Source organism: Sarcophilus harrisii, chromosome 3 (assembly GCF_902635505.1).
Source record: "Sarcophilus harrisii chromosome 3, mSarHar1.11, whole genome shotgun sequence".
NCBI lineage: Eukaryota > Metazoa > Chordata > Mammalia > Dasyuromorphia > Dasyuridae > Sarcophilus > Sarcophilus harrisii.
The window spans coordinates 219,760,238-219,782,272 of record NC_045428.1 but is presented as its reverse complement, the minus strand read 5'-3'; the positions used below and the strand labels follow the sequence as shown (position 1 = coordinate 219,782,272).

Genomic DNA, 22,035 nt, shown 5'->3' with positions numbered 1-22,035 from the left:
TGACATATACTGTAAGTAGAATTGTGAATTGATTCATTTATTATGAAAAATAATTTGGAATTATGCTTTTTTTAAAAAAGCCACTAAAATGCCAATACTTCTTGATTCAGAAATTCCATTGATGGGCACATAAAGCTTGAGAGTATTAAAGACAGAATAAGAGATTCCACATATATATCAAAGCATAACTTCATTTTTCATAGTAAGGAAGAGCTGGAAACAAAGTGGATGCCCATTGATTAAAGAATGGTAAAACTCATTGTGATAAATGCATGCACTGAGATATTTTGGATCCATAAGAAGCAGTGAGTAAAAAGAGAAGCATGGGAAAATTTAAAAGAACAGCTTTTAAATGTTGAGTGAAATAAGTAGAACCAGGAAAACACTATAAATAATTACTATGCCATGTAAATGGAAAAACCAAGAAACTTAAAATCAGCATTGTATAACTATTAGGCTTGGCTTTAAAGAAGAAATAAGAAAATATACTCTGATCTTTGAAAAGACAATGAGTTTATGCCACCTATCAATATCAAATATTTAAATATTTTCATTTCCCAAAGAATCAGTGAATTATGCTCATTTATAAGAATAGTGATTAACTTTTTAAATTGTTGGTAACTTTAATAAATTCCAGATTTGTTTCTGAGTACCACCTGAAACCACTCCTTGTTCTGATGTAAACAAATTAAATTCAACAAACATTTATCAGATGAATGTAGTCAATACTGAGTTGTCAAGTCAATATAGTCAAGATGTGAGGTATGGGGTTACAAAGTTGAAAAACAATACTACTTCTGTCTTAAATTTAGATTTTACTGAGATGTGGGGATAGTGACATGGATCTCATGCAGTTTTTATCCATGTTTTTCTAAAGTTTGTCTATAGATAGCCTATCCAACATTCCTTTGATTTTTAAACATATACCCTTTCCATAGCAGTATGCCTCTTAGCATGTCTATCAGCTATTTGTAGGTGCCCAGTTCTAGTCTCTCTCCTGAATGTTACCTTTCTCACAGACTGTCTATTGAGGCAGCTGCTGGTACAGATAGAATTCTAGGTTAAAGTTAGATGGCTGGGCTTCTAATCAGGAAGACTTGAATTCAAATATGGCCTTAGACACTTAACTGACTGTATATAGCCCTGGGCTAGTTACTTAATTGCTATCTGCCTCAGTTTCCTTAATTGTATAATGGAATAATAATAACACTTATCTTGCATGGCTGTTATGAGGATAGAAGGAATATTTGTTTTTTTAAAGAACTTAGCACAGTGTCTGTATATACTTATTTCCTTCTCGTTCCCTTTCAAACTGGTTATCCTATAGATATTTCATTATGTGCAAGATAAGTCTCATCTTTCTTCCCCGACCCATCCACTATTTTAGTCACATAGGTTCCCAACAATAATATCCTTGACTCCTTCTCCATATAGCCAGTCAATTGTGCCGACTCTTTCTTTTACTGCCTCTGTAAAATCTCTCACGTTGACCCCTTCTCATTATTCAAACAACTACTCTCTTAGTTAAGGCCCTCATCTTATCACCTAGGTTATTTCAATAACCTGAAAACCTGCCAAAATGACTTTCCTTAAGCACAAATCTGACTATAGCATTCCTCTACTCAATAAATTCTATTGGCTCCCTATTGCCTCTATATAAAAATATAAACTCTTCTGTTTATCTTTAAAAGTGTTTACAATCTGGCTCCAATTTACCTTTATAGCCTCATTATACATTATAGTTATCCCTTCCACACTGATGGAATTAGGAGTGCCCCCACCATCTGGAAAATCTGTATAAAAATTTTTGTTCCAGAGAAGGTCTAAATTATTATGATATTAAGAGATAAAACATATTGATATTATTTAATACTCTGCATATATTTTATGCATTTCTGAGTTTCTAAACTCAGTATCATCTGCTGGCCTTGGCATGTTGTCTGCAGCTCTCACAAACACTCCCTAAATTCCCATTTAATTTCTTCTGCTGACCCTCCATATATTGAAACCATGGTGGGGAAAGATGTGATGTGGAAGAGAGAACTGTATATCCCTTCCTACACTCTAAGGTCTAGACAAGTTGGTCTTTTTACTATTCTTTATATGTGATATTCCATTTCTTGTCTCTTTCCTTTTTTACTTGTCATCCTTTCTGCCTAAAATGCATTATTGTTTCCTCACTTCCATTTCATGGAATCCTTTACTTCCTTCAAAAGTCAAATCATGCAACATCTTTTACATTAAATTTTTTCCTGATTCCCCCATCAACTAATGTTTTCCCTTTCTATCCATCTTGTCTTTATTTTGCATATACTTCATAGAATTGTAGATTTAGAGCTGGGAGGGACTGCTTAAATCCCTCATTTTTAATATAAGGAAACTGAGGGCCTGGAGAAATTAAGTACCTTGTTAATGGTCATACTGCTAATAAATGTCACAGAGCTTGACTCAATAGTCAGCCTTTTATACACATGTTTTTCTTCCCTTCCTCCCTCCCTCTCTCCCTCCTTTGTTTACTTCCTTCATTCCTTAGTCTGTAGATAAGTAGATGATATGGATATATAGTCATCTCTCCATATATAGATATCTTCCCTTCCCTCAATTCCCCATAGAATATAAATTCTTTTGAGGACAAAGACTTGTTTTTTTAATCTTTGTATCTCTAGTGTTTAACACATAGTATGCACTTAGTACTTGTTGATTAATTCATCTCATTCTGTTCACAGAATTGGCTACATTCTAGAGAATTAAATATTTTTGACAATAAGTTTATGCCACCTATCAAGAGCAAGCCATTATCAATAATATATATGTTTGCCACATGGGTGTAAACTAATATTTCAGGCTTTTTGTAGGGTAGAGGAAGTCTTAAGGAGTTTGGCTCTTAATAAATTAGCTCATTCCTACCTTTCTAGTCTTCTTAATTACCTTCTTTCTCTCCTCAAACTGTGTGATCCAAGAACATTGGCCTCATTTCTGTTCATTGAAAACAATACTCCCATTTCCTGCCTGGGCATTTGTACTAATTAGTCTCCCTCCTCTCTGCCTCCTGGTTTCCCTAGTTTTCTTCATATCTCAGCTTAAGTTCCATCTTCTGCAGGAAGCCTTTCCTAGTCCTTCTTAATCATATTGACTTCACTCTGGGATTATCTCAAATTTTTTCTGTATAGATATGTATGTATATGTTTGCGTGTACCTGTGTATATTAGTACAAAGTTGTTTGTATGTTGTCTTCCCCATTAACTCCTTGAGAACCAAGACTTTTTTTCTGCTCTTTCTTTGTATTTTCAGTACTTAGCATAATGCTTGATACATACTAAATGCTTCATGAATGATTGTTAACTTAAACTTGTTGTATTTGGTTTTTTCTGTGTTTCATTGCTATTGATTATAGTAATAAATCAGTATAGCTTGGGCCCTAATCTAGATTTTAGGAATAGAATGAAGAAATTCTATCTTTCACTACACTAATTTTATTATATAAAAGTGAATATTTGTTAACAGTGAAACTTTTATTGCCCTTTCCAAATAATCACATATTTTTGGAACTGGGAGAGAATCTTGGATTATAGATTACCTAATTTACCTTGGCTCATAAGGAGAAATGTCTTTTATGCATCCCTAATGAATTATGACCCATTGTTTCTTGGGCACTTCTGGTGTTAGGCAGCAAATACCAGCGAAGCACCTCATTCCTTTTTTAAACTCTCCTAGTTTTTTTTTTTTTAAACGTTCACTTGAATCAAAGTCTTTTTTCCCTGCCATCTCACCCCATTGGTCCTAAAAATTTCAAAATGTTCATTTTTTTTTCACAATTTGACATAAAACCTTTGAAAACTGTATCATGCCTAATTTTCTCACCTACATCTCTCAACTTATTATTTGTCAGATTTACCTTCTCCAATGCCTATTATAATCATACTTTGCATGAGATTTCTAGAATCTGCTCATTCTCCCCAGGAAACCTGGAGGTTATAAATTTTCCTTTTGGAAGTGTGACACCAAGAATTAGACATAGTACTTCCTCTATGCACAATTTCAGTAGTATGAAATTTATCACCTTCCTTGATCCTTTTACATGATCATTCTTTATCTAATATGGCTTTAAATTGTTTGGGCAATAATGTCAAATTTTTGTCTATCAACCCTACAAATTGTTGTAGGTTGTAAGATATAGTTGGTAAAGAGTGCTGGATTTTAAATCTGAAGACCTGGGATCTCATCAAATAACATGATATTTGTACTATCTTTTTTCAGAGCCTTGGTTTCTGCATCTATAAAATGGCTATAGTTATATCAAACTTGAAATAACTACTTCAAGTTTTTTTTTTTATGAAAAAAGTTTTTTGCAGCCTTAAAGCTTTATGTAAATGCTAGTCATTTTGCAAACCTTAAACTTTATATAAATGGTAACTATTGTTTCTAGGATCACCTAAAACTCCAAGTATTTTTCCTCATATAAATTTCTTTCAAGCCAGGTTTCTTCTACTTTTATGTAGTTAGTTCTTCGCTCTTTGATTCTTTTGGAAGTAAAACTGGACCATTTTTTATTTTAATTCTTACCTAACCTTTAACCCCTGATTGGATGTTGCCTCAAACAAACTGAGATCTGGAAAAGACCTTAGTTTAAAAAGATCAAAGTCTCCCACTGCATCCAGGGCTGTCTCCAGTTATCCTGATTTATATCTTGCCACTGGATCCAGATGGTTCTGTAGGGAAAAGTGAGGAAGGTGACTGCACAGCTCTATCTCACTTAAATCCAACTCACTTGAATATCATGGCATCGTCTCCCTGATATCATTGGCAAACAAGAAGTAGGTTTATATATGTTTGAGCCAGAAGGAACTTTAGAGGCAATATGGTTCATAATGATAGAGTGATATAGAGTAGAGCTTCTTAAACTTTTTCCACTCATGACCCATTTTCACCTGAGAATTTTTTATGTGATATAAATATAGGTATGTAAATCAAACATTTATTAATCATAAATCACCCAGAAGTTTATTTTAAACAATTTTATCATACATATAATTTTGCTATTTATCAAAGATGGAGCAAATTTGCATATGAATGAAATGGATGTATTTATTTTTACATAAAAAATTTAATTTTGGCAGAATATTTGATACATTTTACTGTTGCCAAATTTTTTGTGACTTCCACATTCAGTTATGCAATCCTAAATGGAGTCATGACCCAGAGTTTAAGAAGCTTTGATATAGAAGTGATATAGTTCAATTTTCCTCTTATTTTACATGTGAAAATTGAGACCTACATAGGTTAAGTGATTTGTCCAATTTCAAATAGTATCACTTACAAAGCAAGAATATGAATCTTCATCTTCTGATTCTAATTCTAGTTCTCTTTCCATTGACCTGCTGTTTATAATTGCTTCTTTGAATATAGAATTCCACATTAATGCTTGTTGATTTTCATCTTAGTGATTTAGGCTCATCCTTCTAACCTATCAAATTATTTGCTCAGCTATTTCCTAATTGATGGATACCCACTCCAAAACATCTTCTATGTGAATCGACATCTCCTTTTATTCATCTTCCCTTTCAGAAGCTTTTTAAAAGAGTTTTTCCTTCCCTTTTTGAGTTTAAATTTTTCTTTAGCTTACTTTTATATCCAATTTAGTTTTGCTCTTTTTTATGCCAAAGGCCTATGATAAGATTATTACTTCAGTGTCAAATACTTTAGCTCAAACTGGTTAGTCTCCAAGTTGGTTTTCTAAAGGACCAGATTTATTTTGACTTAGAAGTAATTCTGACACATAAATTTAACCAATTAATATAGGTATATAGTACATGTAGAAGTCCAATAAATGTATTTCTTTGGGTAAATTCCCACAATTTAAATATATTTCTTAAATTAAAGGAAATTTCTTGCTTATTTGCCCAATGTTGAATAATATACTATAGCAGTTTCTGTTCTTGAGCAACTTCCAATCAGTATGGTTTTATTCATACTAATGAATAAATTTATTCAGCAATTATTGAGCAGTACAAGACAATAAACAATAAGCAGCATTTCAACGTTAGAAAGAATGGTTTGCCCTTGATTAAGCTACAACACTGCTAGGCCTATGCCCAAAAGAGATCAAAGAAAGAGTTCTTTATGTTCAAAAATATTTATAGCTGTTCTTTTGGGGTGTAAAAAACCCTGGAAATTAAAGAGATGTCCATGATAAAAGAGATGCTATGATAGAATTACTTTTGTGTTGTAAGAAATGAGAAAACAGATGATTTTTAAAAGACACTGAAAAGCATAGGAACTGATGAAGAGTGAAGTAATCAGAACCAGAAGAACAGTTTATACTAGTACATTAATATTTTTAAAATGACAAGTTTTGAAGACTTTTATAAACTGGTGAAGAATGAAATGAGCACAACCAGAATCATAGCAACTTGTAAAAACAGACAGCCTTGTGAAAAGTGGAAGAAAGGAAGGAAGGAAGAAAGAAAGAAAGGGAGGAAGGGAGGGAAGAAGGAAGGAAGGAAGGAAATGAGCCTTTATAAAGAGCCTACTCTGTCAAATGGTTTACAGATGTTATCTCATTTGATCTCACAACAGTAGTGGCAAAGTAGGTTCTATTATCTTCATTTTACAATTGAAACTGAGGCAAACAGACATTACATGACTTGCCAGAGTCACACAGTTAGAATGATTGCAAATTTCATGACCATTCATGGACCATTAATCACGGTCAGAGGAGCAATGATAAAATGTGCTATTTATGACCAAAAAGTAAAGAATTTAAGGGGTAGAATGAGACATATGTGTGTTTTTATACACACATACACACACACACACATATATATATGTGTGTGTGTATATATATATATACACACACACATATATATATATATATATATATGTTTATACAGCCAAGGGAAGAATTTGTTTTGCTTGACTATGCATATTTGTTATAAGAAATTTTGCTTTTTAATGAGACAGGAGGTGGGAAGGAGAGAAAATAGATTTCAGTTAGTTTTTAAAAATAGAGAATTTTGAAGTGGTGCCACAAATGAAAATATTGCATTCATTTTCAGATGAAGTCACTCTATTATTTGTTTTATTTTGTTACAAAAGTCTCATGGTGAGATTGTAATATAGAAATATTTGCAATGCAAAAATGAAGTACATCAATAAAACTTTAAAAAGAAATAAATACTGGAGAATCTGAGATGCAATTTCACCTCTGCAATTTGATGTCCAGTTTAGGGTAAGTCACTGAATACTTCTGGGTCTCATTTTCCTCATCTTTAAAATGAGGGAGTTGCTTTCCAACAATGAGATAACTGATGCCAGTTCCAATGATTTTGTGATGAAGAGAGCCATCTACACCCAGAGAGAGGACTATGGGAGCTAAATGTAGATTACAGCATAACATTCTCACTCTTTTTGTTGTTGTCCGCTTGCATTTTGTTTTCTTACTCATTTACTTTCTTTTTATGATCTGATTTTTCTTGTGCAGTAAGAGAATTGTATAAATATGTTTATACAGGGATTTAACATGTTTAACATATATTGGATTGTTTGCCATCTAGGGGAGAGGGGTGGGGGAAAGGAGAAGAAAATGTGAAACACAAGGCTATGCAAGGGTCAGTGTTATCAAATTATCCATGCATATGTTTTAAAAATAAAAACTTTAAAAATTAAAATAAAAATAAATTCATCCACCAAAAAAAAAATAAATAAAATGAAGGAGTTGGACTGATGCCTTTCAGATTCCTTCTAGTTCTAATAAATCTATAATCCTGTGTGATATGTCAACTATAGTAATAGTTGAAAGAACACCAGATATAGACTTAGGACACTGGGGAATTAACATTAGATTACCCCTAACTGACAGTGTTGGAAAGGTTGGTAGGGGCTTGATTATAGAGGGTCTTGGCTAGGAAACTAAATATTTTGGAATTAATTCTGTAGACACTGGAAAGTAGTGTTTTAGAAGGATTAATTTGGTAGTGGTATGCAAATTAACTTGTAATGGCAAAGCTTGGAATCAGATTTCCTTTCATGGTAATATATGCTTAATATAAAGGCCAGGGTTAGAGTTGTGGCTGTGGGAGTGAAGAGAATGGATGTAGACATTGTTCCTTAATTTAGTGTCAAACTGCAGATTTCTTAATTGCTACTCTTATCCATGGATTTTTTCTTGTAGATTTGTTTAGAACTGAAAAACTTGTTTTATTACTGCTTTAGAAGAACAAGTTATTCTAGGAAGAATTTGATTTATGTCTCAATCATATTGTTAACTCCCATTGTGGATATGTATGAAGCATCTGATGAATAAGATTAGAGGATCGAGTCTTTTTTTGTAATAATAATAATAAATTTTGTCTATATTTTGGAAGAAAAAGACATACTCATTTCTCTTCCACATACAATTAGTATGAGAAGAAGGTGTGGGGGAACCCTACAAACTATTATTTAGCCAGTGGAAGACTGCACCTTACAGTTTTGGCTGCTAGCTAGACTGTAAAACTGATCCACATTGCACAGATGGCAGAACTGCAGTTTCACACCTGTCACAGTAAGCAATGTGGAGAAGTAACAGTTTTCCTTTTGATATTTGTACGTTTGACAGGCTGTAAAATGCATATTTTCCTTTCCATCGAATGTATCTTGTGGTTTTTTGTGTGCATATTAAGTGACTATTAGAACATGCTACATGTGATACACCAGTTATTTACAAAAGAAGAATGGATAGGTCATGGTTTTGTATTACTGGCTGCCAGAAGCATCCATTTTTCATCCTTGTATTGACAAAATGTCTATTATGTGTGCAGAAGCAATCACTCTGTGGGGTAATGAAGGGTATTAAAGAAGTGCAAGCCCTGGGTCCCAAGAAAAGGTCTAAGAAAGACTTTGAATGTTTTACATTTTAAGACATGTAAATCTGGGAGAAAGGTGATAAACACAGTGCTGGACCTAAAGAAACTTACAGAATATTAGTGGAATAGAATATGTATGCAAATATTGGTGAGAAAAAATGTGATAAGGGCAAAAAAGGTATCTAATGTCATTAAAAAAATAATTTCAATTGTTGGGGGTTGAGAGGGGAGGAAATCATGGGTGGATTTATGGAAGAGGAAAACACCTGAGGTGGGTCTTGAAAACAATTCAAACTGGATATAGGAAGATAGTGTGGAATATATGAGATAAATATCAGCAAGTAGACGAGAAAGCTTGAAATGCTAAGATTAGGATCTTATTTTATAACAATTCATATTTATATAATATACTAAGGTTTGTAAAAGTTCTTTCAAGTCTGTAATGCAGATAAGTGTAAGTATTTTATAAATTATCTCTTCAAATGTGAGGAAACTGGCACTTTGACAGTTTTGGTGGTTTTCTCATGGTTTCTAAGCTGGTTAATGTTTCAGGTGAAATTTGAGCCCAGATCTCTTGATTCCAACATTTTAGTCATTAAGTTATACTGACAGTGGCTAGAAGTCATTGGCTTTTTTGAACAAAAGAGTGAAATGGACAGAATAGTTCACAAAAAAATTAGGCTTCATGGTTACGACATGTATTAGGGTAGAGAATAGAGTGTGGAAACAAGTTACAGTATTCCAGGTTAGTGTTTATAGTAGACAGAGCAAGGGAATACTCTAATCCACTTCCCTCATTTTACAACTAAGGAAACAAGCTGACAGAAATTAAGCATCTTGTCCATGGTCATGAAGCTAATAAATGTCCAAAGCAGGATTTGAACTTGTCTTACTGCCTCTAGGTCTAGAACTTTAGCTCCTATATCATGCTGTCTTTCTTCTAATAAAGATCTGAGCTAGGTGTGGAAATGGAATGAGTAAATGCACAGGGAGGAGGGCAATCCTTGATGTGTCTAAAAGACCAGTTTGAAGTTTTGTGCATGTGGATTGGATTTGGAGTAATATGAGATTGGTTGGAAAAGTGGATAGGTCTCAGATTGCAGAAAGTCTTGAAGACAAGATTAAGGAATTTGAACTTTCTTATAAGCAATATAGAGCCATTATAAACTCTATCAGATCTCTCAGCATAAGGGAGGATGCATTAGAATGTTGAAAGAAATAGAAAGCTGACCAGTAAAAAGGCTGTAGAAGTAATTCAGTGGTAATGAGGGCCTGTATTAGTGTGCTAGCAGTGGGAATAGAAAAGTAGAACAAAGAAATTAGACTGATAGATGAAGAAAAGAAGAGAAATGTAGGCTATTCTTTCAAAATAACATTTTATTTATTTTTATCCACAGATATGGATAAATATGTGCGCATAGGATAAGAGAAATGTCTATAAATAGAAAACACATAGATGCAGCCCTTGATAAGTACTCACTCAATCTAGATTAGATCATAAAGAAACCAAACATCAATAGAATTCTAATGTCCTATAGCCCTATCTATCTATCTATCTATACACACACACACACACACATATAAAATGCCCTATATGCCTATAGTTATATTGTTATATAACCCCTCAGTGAGAAAATATTTTCAGAGAGATCTTGTAATCCAAGTCCATTGATTTACATTTGGCTTCCAAAAGGTTTAAATAACTTGCCCAAAGTTACATATTTCATAAAAGAAATAAGATTAGAACTCAGTCCAACTCCTATGATTCACTTTTGTTTCTAGGATGCCATTCTGCTTTCCTTATAAATGTCTTATTATATTGGAATAATGATATTGTATCCAATTTTTATTTTTCAGGGGACCTCATTATAGTATTTAAATATTCACATAGCATATAAAAGTTTGCTCCTTTATTAGAACTATCTTGATTGTTTGAAATGTCACATAGATGATAAACATTTTTTTTATCTCTTAAGAACTTTATTTTTAAAAGATTTTTGAATAGCTTTTTATTTTCAAAATATATGCAAAAATAGTTTTCAACATTCACCCTTGTAAAACCATGTGTTCCAAATTTTTCCTCCCTCCTTTCCTTCCCTCCTAGCAAGTGATCCAATATATGTTAAACACATGCAATTCCTGTATACATATTTCTATAATTATCATGCACAAGAAAAAAAAATCAGATCAAAAAGGAAAAAAAATGAGGGAAAAAAAGCAAGCAAACAACAACAAAAAAAGATGAAAATTTTGTGTTGTGAGCCACATCTCCACAGTTCTCTTTCTGGATGCATATGGTTCTCTCTATCACAATTCTAATGGATTTGGCCTGAATCGCCTCATTGTTGAAAAGAGCCAAGTTCATCAGAACTGATCATCGTATAATCTTACTGTTGCTGTATACAGTGTTCTCTTAGTTCTATTCACTTCACTTAGCATCAATTCATGTCTCTCCAAGCATTCTCTGAAATCCTCCTGCTAATCATTTCTTATAGAACAATAATATTCCATTATATTCATATACCATAAATTATTCAGTCACTCCCTGATTGATGAGTATCTAGTTTCCAGTTTCTTGCCACTACAAAAAGGGCTGCTGCAAACATTTTTGCACATGTGGGTCCTTTTCCCTTTTTAATTATCTCTTTGGGATACAGACCCAATAGACTGCTGGATTAAAGGGTACACACAGTTTGATAGCCCTTTGGGCATAGTTCCAAATTGTTCTCCAGAATGGTTGGATCGATTCACAACTCCACTGACAATGTATTAGTATCCCAGTTTTCCTACATCCCCTCCAATATTTATATGATAAATATTTTTTAAAAGTGTTTTGTAAACTTTCAAGTGCTAAATAAATATGACCAGTTAACATTGTTGGGCTTGGAATCAGGAAGAACTGATTTAAAATCTGACCTCAAACATTCAATAACTGTGATCTAGGGCATTTCATTTGTCTTCTTAGCTTCAGTTGCCTCTGTAAAATTAAGATAATAATAGTACCTATCTTCAGAGCTATTGTGAATATCATATGAGATAACATATATAAATTACAAACTATAAAGAGCTTTGTCAATATTATTATAATTGCTATTGTTGTTTTTTGAATATATTATTCATTGTTATGTTCTGCCTACATGTTCCCTTCACTGAGTGACATCAGTTTTTATTCTTTATCTGTTACTTTTGGGTAATTTGGTATCCCAAAATTTAATAAAAGTATTTGATTTTTTTTATGTATGGTCAATTTGATTGCAGATTTAGAAGAAGGAGAAAAGATTAGGAAGAGAGGAAGGGCAGAGAAAAGGTAAATGGTAGATTCTTCTTGAGCCTATCTCCTTGTCAAATTAACCTCTGAAAGGTTTTTTAATTTTGGATCTTGAAGAGTTGGAGGGAGCATACTCTTTCAGATCCATAAAACAATCAACTTTAAAGCTATCTCAATGACTTTTCATGTTCTGTGATCCTTTGGAAAAATTGTTATTTTCACTATTGATTCGCCAGAATCAAATTGATGGGTAGTCAGGCAAAAAAGCATTGACAGTGCTGTGGAGGAAAGACTTTTTTACACGATAGTGGTAGACTAGTGTCATGTTGTCAAACTCAAATATACTATATATAAGAATCCCTGCAGGTCACATATTGACTTAGAAAAACTACACATTTATATACATATGTATATATATACATATATATAATATTTTTATTAATACACCTACATATTAAAATCTGATAGGAACTACATTTTAATCTGTTTTGGGCTGCAAGGGAGTATTATGGGACACTTTTGACCTGTGGGTCATATCTAGTCTAGTGCTTCTTCAAGGCATACTTTCCTTCCTCTTCAGTCCAGTGTATGCCTATTACCTTGGTTAGTTTCTTTGCAAACTGAAATGCCATAGGAAAAACATTCTCATAGAACCTTATTTTAGCTTTATAGAGATTACAGATATAGAAGTCTAATTAGGTTATTTTGTACATCCTCAAGGGGGATTTGACAGCATAGTTCCCTAAATACATTTTCTATTTCTTTATCTTATATTCTTAATAAGTATCTCATTGGATGGGTGATAAAAACCTTTGGGAGAGTATTTTGCATCATCATCAGGGAAGTTTTTCCCTCTCAAAAAACTTACTCAGTTTCTGTTCTTTAAAATTTGATATTACCTATTCTCTTTTTAAATCTTTGTGCTTTTTAAATACTTATAGATACATAGAGAGTCTCTTTCTATTTTCCCCTTTCCTAAACCAAATTATTCACCACTTAATTTGTGATTGTCTTTTGAGTGAAGGAAAATATTTTTCTTATCCTGTTCCCCATTTTTATTTATTTACTTTTTTGGAATCCCTTAGAGCTTGTTTACTTTTGTTTTTTTAGCAATGAAAAATCTTTTTTCTAGGATGAAATATGGAGATTCATTTCACTTCACTGTAAGTATTCATTTGGTTTAGGTTTTGACCAGAATTCTGGTTTGATTAGAATTTTGATTTTTACCTGCATTCTTGTTATCTTATTGTAGACTTTCTAACTGGATAGTTGTGATCAACAAGAAGAAGATTCAGCAGAAACTAATACATACATAATTTAAAAACAAGACCTTAGAAAAAGAAATAGAATAACTAAGGATAATTTAATAAGAAAAGAAAAGATTGAAGAATGAAGATATTTACTGGGGACTAAAAATAAGAAAATGGATTATAATTTTAGTGTGAGAGATTTATATTACAAGGAAGAACTTCAACAGGGCTGTTAAATTTTGGAAATGTCTTCCTGAGGGCAGAAATGGAATCTCTTTCATGCAAAGAAGGTGAAGTCTCATTTTCCCCAATCTAGCTAAAGTGTGTGAAAGTGTCCATAGGCAGATTGCTTATTTAGGGGCCTATTCCAAACTAAGGTATCTCATTCTAGGACTATTGCTTTGTCCAGAAATTATGGGTATATGTGAACTGATCTCCTTTTTGAAGAATGATACCCCTTCTGTATGGAAAAAAATACCGCTTTTATTTCCTCTAATGGAGTTTTGCCAATATAAAGCATGTTTTTATTCTCTCTATAGTTATTTCATTGACTCATTTCAATTATGCTAGGCATTTTTTATTTTTGGAGTACCTAATTAATTCTTAGCTGTCTTATCCTAGGTAAAAGTATCAAGTATGAATGAATTTAAATGAAGTAAAAATTTTATGGTGAGCATGGAGAAGCAAAAATGAAACCTTCAATGAATAAAAGGAAATGAGAGCGGAAAATTCATTTACTGGGAAAAAAAAGATAGTTTCCAAGCAACAAATTTTAAAAAGGAAATATAGCATGCAATCCTGGTCTATAAAATAAACTTTAGTATTTTTACCTAGGCTATTTAACAGTTGTCGGTGATAATTCGGGACCCAGAATATCATGGATAAAGAGTCATATTGACCCTATGTTGACTAGGGTTGTCAACCTTCTTTCTTTTTTAAATATTTTTATTTTTGCCAATTATATGTAAAACAACATTTTTGGTTATGCATGTACATTTAATTTTTTACATATTTCTATATGAATCTTATTGGGAGAGAAAAATCGTAACAAAAAGGGAAGAACCATGAAAGAAAAGTGAACACAGCATCTGTTGATGTGCATCCAATCTCCATAGTTCTGTGTGTGTTGGTAGGTTTTTCCATTCAAAGTTTATTGGGATTACCTTGGATAACTGAACTGCTGAGAAGAACCAAGTCTAAATTGTGAACTGATCCAACCATTCTGGAGAGCACTTTGGAACTATGCCCAAAGGGCTATCAGAATGTGCATACCCTTTGATCCAGCATTATCTCTACTAGGTTTGTATCCCAAAGAGATCTTAAAGGACGAAAAGGGACTCAACATGTGCAAAAATGTTTGTAGTGGCAAGAAATTGGAACCTGAGTGGATGCCCATCAGTTGGAGAATGGCAGAATAATTTATGCTATATGAATGTTATGGAATATTATTGTTCTGTAAGAAAGGATCAGCAGGCTGATTTCAGAGAGACCTGGAGACTTACATGAACTGATGCTAAGTGAAATGAGTAGAATCAGGAGATCATTATATACAACAACAGTAAGATTATATGATGATCAATTCTGATGAACATGGCACTTCTCAGCAAAGAGACAATTCAGACCATTTCCAATAATCTCGTGATGAAGAGAACCATCTACTCCCAGAGAAAGATCTGTGGGAATTAAGTGTGAATTGCAACATAGAATTTTTACTCTTTTTATTGTTGTTTGCTTGTATTTTATTTTTTCTCATTTTTTCCCTTTTTGATCTGATTTTTTTTCCTGTACAGCAACACTATTGTATAAATATGTGTGCATATATTGGATTTAACATATATATTTTTAACATATTTAATATATATTGGATTACTTGCTGTCTAGAGGAGGGCTGGGGAAAGGGGAGAATTGGAACACAAGGTTTTGCAAGAGTTAATGTTGAAAAATTATCCATGCAAAATTTTTAAAAGTAAAAAGGTTTAATAAAAAAGAACCCCATCTATCATAGTTGATCATCACATAATCTTTCTGTGTACGTTATTTTCCTGGTTCTGCTTTTTTTATTCAGCATCAGTTCATTTAAATCCTAAAAGGACTTAATATCCCAGTTTTCCCACATCCCCTCCAACATTTGTCATTATCTTTTCCTTTAACCAATCTGAGGGGTGTAAAGTGTTATCTCAGAAGTCAACCTTCTTTTGGTCAAACCTTTTATCAGTGCTACACATAAATTGTTAAGTTTAATTCCAGATCCTGTCTTTCTCACCTAATGAAGTTAGGTTAGCCTCTTTGCCCCTACATAGTAACAACACATTGTGGTCAAGTGCATTTAGAGGAGCATGGCACAGTCAATAAGGCACTGGATTTAGAGTTAGAAAGTACTAGTTCCAATATTTCTCAGATGCCTACCGTTGTACAGATAAGGGCAAGCTGCTTAACTCTTCTGAGTTTTAGTTTCTACATCTGTAAAATGAAGTAGTTGGATGAGACAACTTCCAAGGTCCCTTCTAGCTCTAAAGTTATTTTTCATTCAATTCCATTTATGAATAACACTTGTACATAGGTGATTAATTTTTGAGTCATTTTTAGTGTGTTCAATTTTCTGTGACCCCCACTTGGAGTGGCAAAGATACTGCAGTAATTTGCCATTTCTTTCTCCAGTTCATCTTCCCTATGAGAAACTGAGTCAAATAAGATTACATTCTTTGCCTGGGGTCCCACAATTAGGAAGTGTTTGAGGTCATATTTGAAATCATGTAGAGGAGGCTGATTCCAAGCCCAATGATCTAGAAATGGAAGGGGCTTAAGAAGCCATTTGGTCTACTCCTTTCATTTTACACATGAGGAAGCTAAGATAGAGGGAAGTTAAATGAGTTGTTGAATGTCACCTAGGGAGAATATGTGAGATTTGAACCCAAATTCGGTGACTCCATGGCAAGTGGATTTTTTGATTCTGCTTCCCATGAGGGCTGTCATGATAATTGAATGATCTGGTATAGTTATGAAATCATTTTGTAAACTGGAACATCACCACCTTGATTGTTATTCCTTTTTTTAATTCCTTAGAATTCTATATTAATTCCTTACTTTGGATCATTTTTTTATGTTGTGGTTTTATTTCTTTTTTTTCCTTCCTGCTAACTGGTAAGATCTACTATTCAAGGTGGGAAATGACTAACTCTATAAGGGTTGTTTAGTAGATAATGAATGTTAAATCTGGAATTGGGAAGACCTGACTCCATATCTTGCCTCTGACATTAGTTGATTGATCATGGGTAAATAACTTAATCATTTTAAGCCTCAACTTATTCATCTGCAAAATTGGAACAAGCATACCCATAGCATCTGACTGATCAGGTTTGTTGTGAAGTTCAAGTGATACAATTATGCAACTTTAAAGATGCTAAATAAACATCCTTAATAATATCATATTTTCCTTCATTATAAGTGTCCTGAAAGTAACATACAAACAGTTTCTGTTGTGATATGGGAGCCACTTGTCAGTGGTTGCTGAGGTTTAACTCAAACCTGTAGAATGGATCTCTTCATGTGAGAGGATGATGATGATACAAGGAGACTGAGAGGCAGTTGCGTTCTCTGACCTCTCCTCCAGTTTATTTTATTCCCAACCCACAAGGAACATCTGTGTTAGTAAAGGCTTCTTTGCAACTCTTTCAAGTGTTATGATTCATAGCTGTGGAGGCTCTTGGAGAATTGACCTGCCCTTCACTCAGGCATGGTCCTTAACAATTCCCCATTTTTTTGTTTTATGGAAACGTGATTATTTCTCCCCCACAACATGGTCAATAAGTTTATGCATTAGCTGTTATCCGAGTCCACATGCTAAGATATCTGAGTGCGCATGCAAATAGATAGAGTGCAAATAGCACTATAGCAGGTGTTGAATTTTGTGAGATGTCATGGAGGCAAACTTTCAAATGGAGAAGAGTCAGAACAGGCATTTTTCATAAGTCTCTTATCAGTCTCCTGGTTTGGCATAAGTAATTTTTCCGCATTGACAGTTGCAAATCCTTTTGTTCCAACTTTTTCCCTCCTTCTCTCCATCCCTTCCCCCTAAATGGCAGGTTGACCAATACATGTTAAATAGGTTAAAGTATAAGTTTAACCAACTTTTAAACCTGAAAATATGCATCTCTGGAATTATACTTTTTAAGTGGGGGATGTATGATTTGAGAATAGATGCCTGCATTTCATAAAATGAGCAAAGTGTGGATGGTTGGTAGGAAGAAGTGATGAAGACCTTGGATTATTTGCCAACTGGATGATGAATGCATAGATAGTTTTCTGGAAACAACACTAATTATTTTCCCTAAAACTAAAGGTCTTTACCTCAGTGCAGATCCCATTCCTATACCATTCTGATCTCCCCATCATTTTCTCACTGTGTCTTTTCCTTTCCTCCAATCTCCATTCTTTGTTTCTCTGAAGCCTGCATGATCATTTCCTCTTCTCTGTTCCAGTGGCCCATTTAAAAAAACAAATTGTGTTAGATCTTCCTCTAACTTTGAGAAAACAGAACTCTTTCTTATATATGATGCATAGCTTGAAAGAAATGTTTCTCATTTTATGGGTAGATAGATAATCTTGAGGGGGGAAAAGAAAGTGACTTGGTTTTACTTATAGAGAATATCATTGGCTATCAGAACCAGAATTCTTCTCATCTGCCATTTGTCTGTCAGTTTGGGATTTTGTTATATGTATCAAACTTTTCAGAATTCCTATTATAGAAACCTAGGTTCAGAAATTCTCATGGTCCAATAAATTAGTTGGATGAATGACTTCCTATCTGGGTCAATGGAAAGGAAAATATTATAGGCATTCTCATGGCACTAATTTGTGAAGATGTTAGTTCTCACAATAAAACCTTTTGATTTCTTATTTTTTATATCAAACATTAAATCTTACTTAAGAACTATATTGAAAGCAATTTTTATGAAAGTATAACTTTATTGTTGTTAGCAAATGATACAGAATAATTTTAGGGGAAAAAGACAGTTAAGAAAAATAAATGAACATGGTCTGTTCATGGTACTCTTATTTCATGTGCGCCACTAAACCATCATGCAGTTTTCTTATCAAGATAGTAATATTCCAGTGTATGTCATTTCTTTTATCTAGGCACTTTCTGCTTGACTGATAAAACTTTCAGGTGCAAAATTACCAATGTGGATTTTTGAACTGGCCTTCTTTTAAATGGCATTTTTTGAAGAAAAAAGTTTCATGTATAGCATATTAGACATTTCCACGAAAGCAAACACACAGTTATGTGCTTTGTCCCTCTCCTCCACCCCCCTTGCTGGAGATCAGAGGAAGCAGCAGGGAGTTGTTTAAGTGTTGGCCCATTGATTTTTATGCCAGACTTTCCCCTTTCCTCTTCCAACTCTGCTTAAGGAAAGGTCAGTAGTGCATTAGTTTTCCACCAGCAAGAATTTTATTTTTCTTTGATAACAGTCAAAGCAGGGAGTTTGGAAAAAAAGCACACTAATTCATTTTTGCTTTTTTATTTTTGTGAAGGAATGTTCATAGTTCAGTGGAATATTTCTACTGAGAAATGTTTTGCCATGGGAGCTTTTTGACTTTGATTCTGGTAGAACAAATAATAAGCTACAGAAACATTGATTAAGTATATGGCATTTATACAGATGAGAGTTAAACAGGGCATGGGAATTAATGCTGCCTTTATACTAAGCTAATATGACACATCACTTCTTGGAACAATTTAATAGATACTGATAAATAACTTAAAAAATCAGAATTGTGATTATATTGTATAGGATGCTTCTGGTGAGGAACTTCCTCTACCAGTGTAAATCTGCACCATTCCCACATCTTGTATGCTTTGAAAATTACTTTGAAAAACTGAGAGTTAACTGGTCAAATGATCATTTTGTGTCAGAAGCAGGATTTGAATCAGGTCTCTGACTTAGGAACTGGTTCTCCATCCACTACACCATGTTGCTTCTCACTAAATGATTTATCAAGTATGAAATATACCTAGATAGCACCACCAAGATATACTAAAGCATTCAGTTGGTAATTGAACTCATGTTCCTTTGAAAATTTTCTGACATTATTTATGTATTTGCTCTATTTTTATTATAGATCTGAAACCCCCTCCAAGTGGTAATAGACTTTTAAAAACATTTTAAAAAAACAAATGGATATTTGTTGAAAAGATTTAGGATGAACAGAAATACAAAATTTCCTTAAACATTTGGGGATATGCTTTCCCCTATATCAATTAGTCCCTGGAGAGAATGGAAATCTGGTTTTAAAAGTCTATGAATAATATGGTTATTTTTTCATGTGGCAAGACTGGTGGGTCTTGTTATTTTGTTGTTATAATGTTATAATTGTTATAATGTTAATTTCATTACCCCTTCTCTGTCTTTTGATCCACTTATATTCTGGGTACAGCAGGTTATTCAGGGCTTTGCTATCTGCAAAATTTGATATGGATAGAAATTGCTATGTCTCTTACTTTACATTAAACCTTCCAAAGTTCACATTTTAGTACAGTAGACATTTGTCAGCAAGAAAGAATAGAGAGAAGAGATTGAAGCAATAGCAGGACATGAGTTTACAGGTCTCATAGCATCTGAGTAGGTAGATAAGGAGTTAAAATTGCAAGACTTTTCTTTCCATCTGTAAACTAACCCCACTTAAATACATTGTCAGGCAGGAAAAAATTCTGAGAAGACTGATTGTAATGATTATATTCTGGAGAATCCTTGCTAGGCTCGTAGTAGATACTTTATAAATATTAGTTGACTGACTTCCTGAATTTAGGTAGGCTGGTCCATTGAAAAGAGGCACATAGTTGCCATACACTATATCTTTTCAGCTTGGTAGGTCATCCTGTGAATAAAGAATAGATTTGTGAATGAATAAAAAATTTATTTGCTTACTATGTGTTGGGTATTGTGCTAAATACCGGAGATAAAAATACAAAAAGCAAAATAGTATCTGACCTCAAAGAGCTTGTATTCTAATGGGAAAATACAATAGAAATAGATGAATGGTGGCCACAGAGATGGTCTGTAATAGCCTCACCCCCCTCAGTAAATTCAAATGGCTCGCTTTCACTTCCAAGATCAAATATAAAATCTTCTTTGTACTGCTCAAAGTCCTTTATAGCCTCTCCGTCCAGCCCCTCCTTCCATCCCTTTTTCATTCTTCTTACACCCCTCCTATTATACTCTGTGATCCAGTGACATTGACCTCCTTGCTATTCTAGGCATATTTTCAGTGGCCATTCTGAACAAATCTTGTACATGTCCTCCCATAAATTAGACATGGTAAGTTTACTTGAAAAGGGAGAGACAAAAACAGAAATTTAAAATTTTAGCTCTGATTTCCCTGTTCAAACAATTTTTTGGATTTTCAAGTAACTGTGAAATTGAAGAGTCCCCTGGAGATCATTTTACTTAGCTTTCTCATTTTACAGAAGAGGAAACAGTTCCAAGAAGGTCGAGTCATTTTTCTTGTAAAGTGTTATTAATTTTTATTGCATGTCACTCAGGTGCAAAAATGCTGGGGACATGAATGCAAAACTGAACTACTAACAAATGCAATCATTTTAAGGTAGTAAAGGTTATTTGAATATTCTTTTACCTGGTAATTGGGCAGGTTGAAAGGAGCAGTGTGTGTGTATGTGTGTGTGTGTATGTGTAATGCAACATTTTAGAAATTCATGGTAAATATTTTGAGCATATGTTTCTTAAACTACGTGTTGGTAAAATGCCAACATCTTAATTTTCATTTTACATGTAAATAATCCATTTTAAAGTATATATATTTTTATTGTTAGAATGCTTTTTTATGCTGATAAAGTAAATTTTTTAAAGTGAAATTTTTTGTTACATGTCACTATAATAGTTCATAGATATAATTCAATGGGATTCTAAAATTTAAAATAAGGAGCTCTTAAATTGAACATGATTATACAATTTTAGAGCATTATAAATGTTCATGACCTATAAAAAATAAATTTGGGATAGTGGTCTTAATTTTGAAGTTTCACTTGAAGTAGCAATGTACCAAGGCAAGTGTGATAGATATAATATACTCATGGAATTTCAGAACTAAATGGGACTTAAGCCAACCTCCTTATTTTTAAATATAAGGGCACTGAGGTCCATACTGATGAAGTAATTGTCCAAGATCCCACAGCTAACTGACACCAGAGCCAGTATTAGACTCCAGTTTTCCTTATCTCTTAGTACTTATTCCCTCAGTTCAGTGTTTTTTTGTTTTTTTTTTTTGCTTACAAATCTCATTCAACACATTTTTACTAAAATATCGACTACATCAAGACACTGTGTCAGGCTCTATGAGGCATTAACAAAATGGATAAAAACATATCAGTGGAGTTTGAGTCAAAATACCTAAATTTTTCACTTCTTTTCTTTGTTTTTGATATTTGAAATAGAAGTGGTCTAGCCTATTGGTAGTTGAAAACAGTTGTGCCATTTCCAATGAAATTCTCTTAATTTCTTTTAGGTGGTTGTGATGCTGTCAACTGTTGAAGGGGGAACATGGGATTCTGAACTCAGGACTTGGCAAATACAGTAAGTGAACAAGAAATTTTGTTTTGAACATCTCTCCATTAAAAAAGTCTTATTAATGCCTTTTTATATCAACAAATTTCAAATAT

The 22,035-nt window shown here is 33.4% G+C and overlaps 1 protein-coding gene across 1 annotated transcript in view; it reads left to right on the top strand.

Moving 5' to 3' along the window:
• Positions 1-22,035, top strand: part of JADE3 (jade family PHD finger 3) — a 185,898-nt gene that overhangs the window by 36,072 nt on the left and 127,791 nt on the right. The window contains exon 2 of the mRNA XM_031959076.1: positions 21,882-21,949. The gene's annotated coding sequence lies outside the window, so the exon portion shown is untranslated. The remainder of the gene's footprint in view (positions 1-21,881; positions 21,950-22,035) is intronic.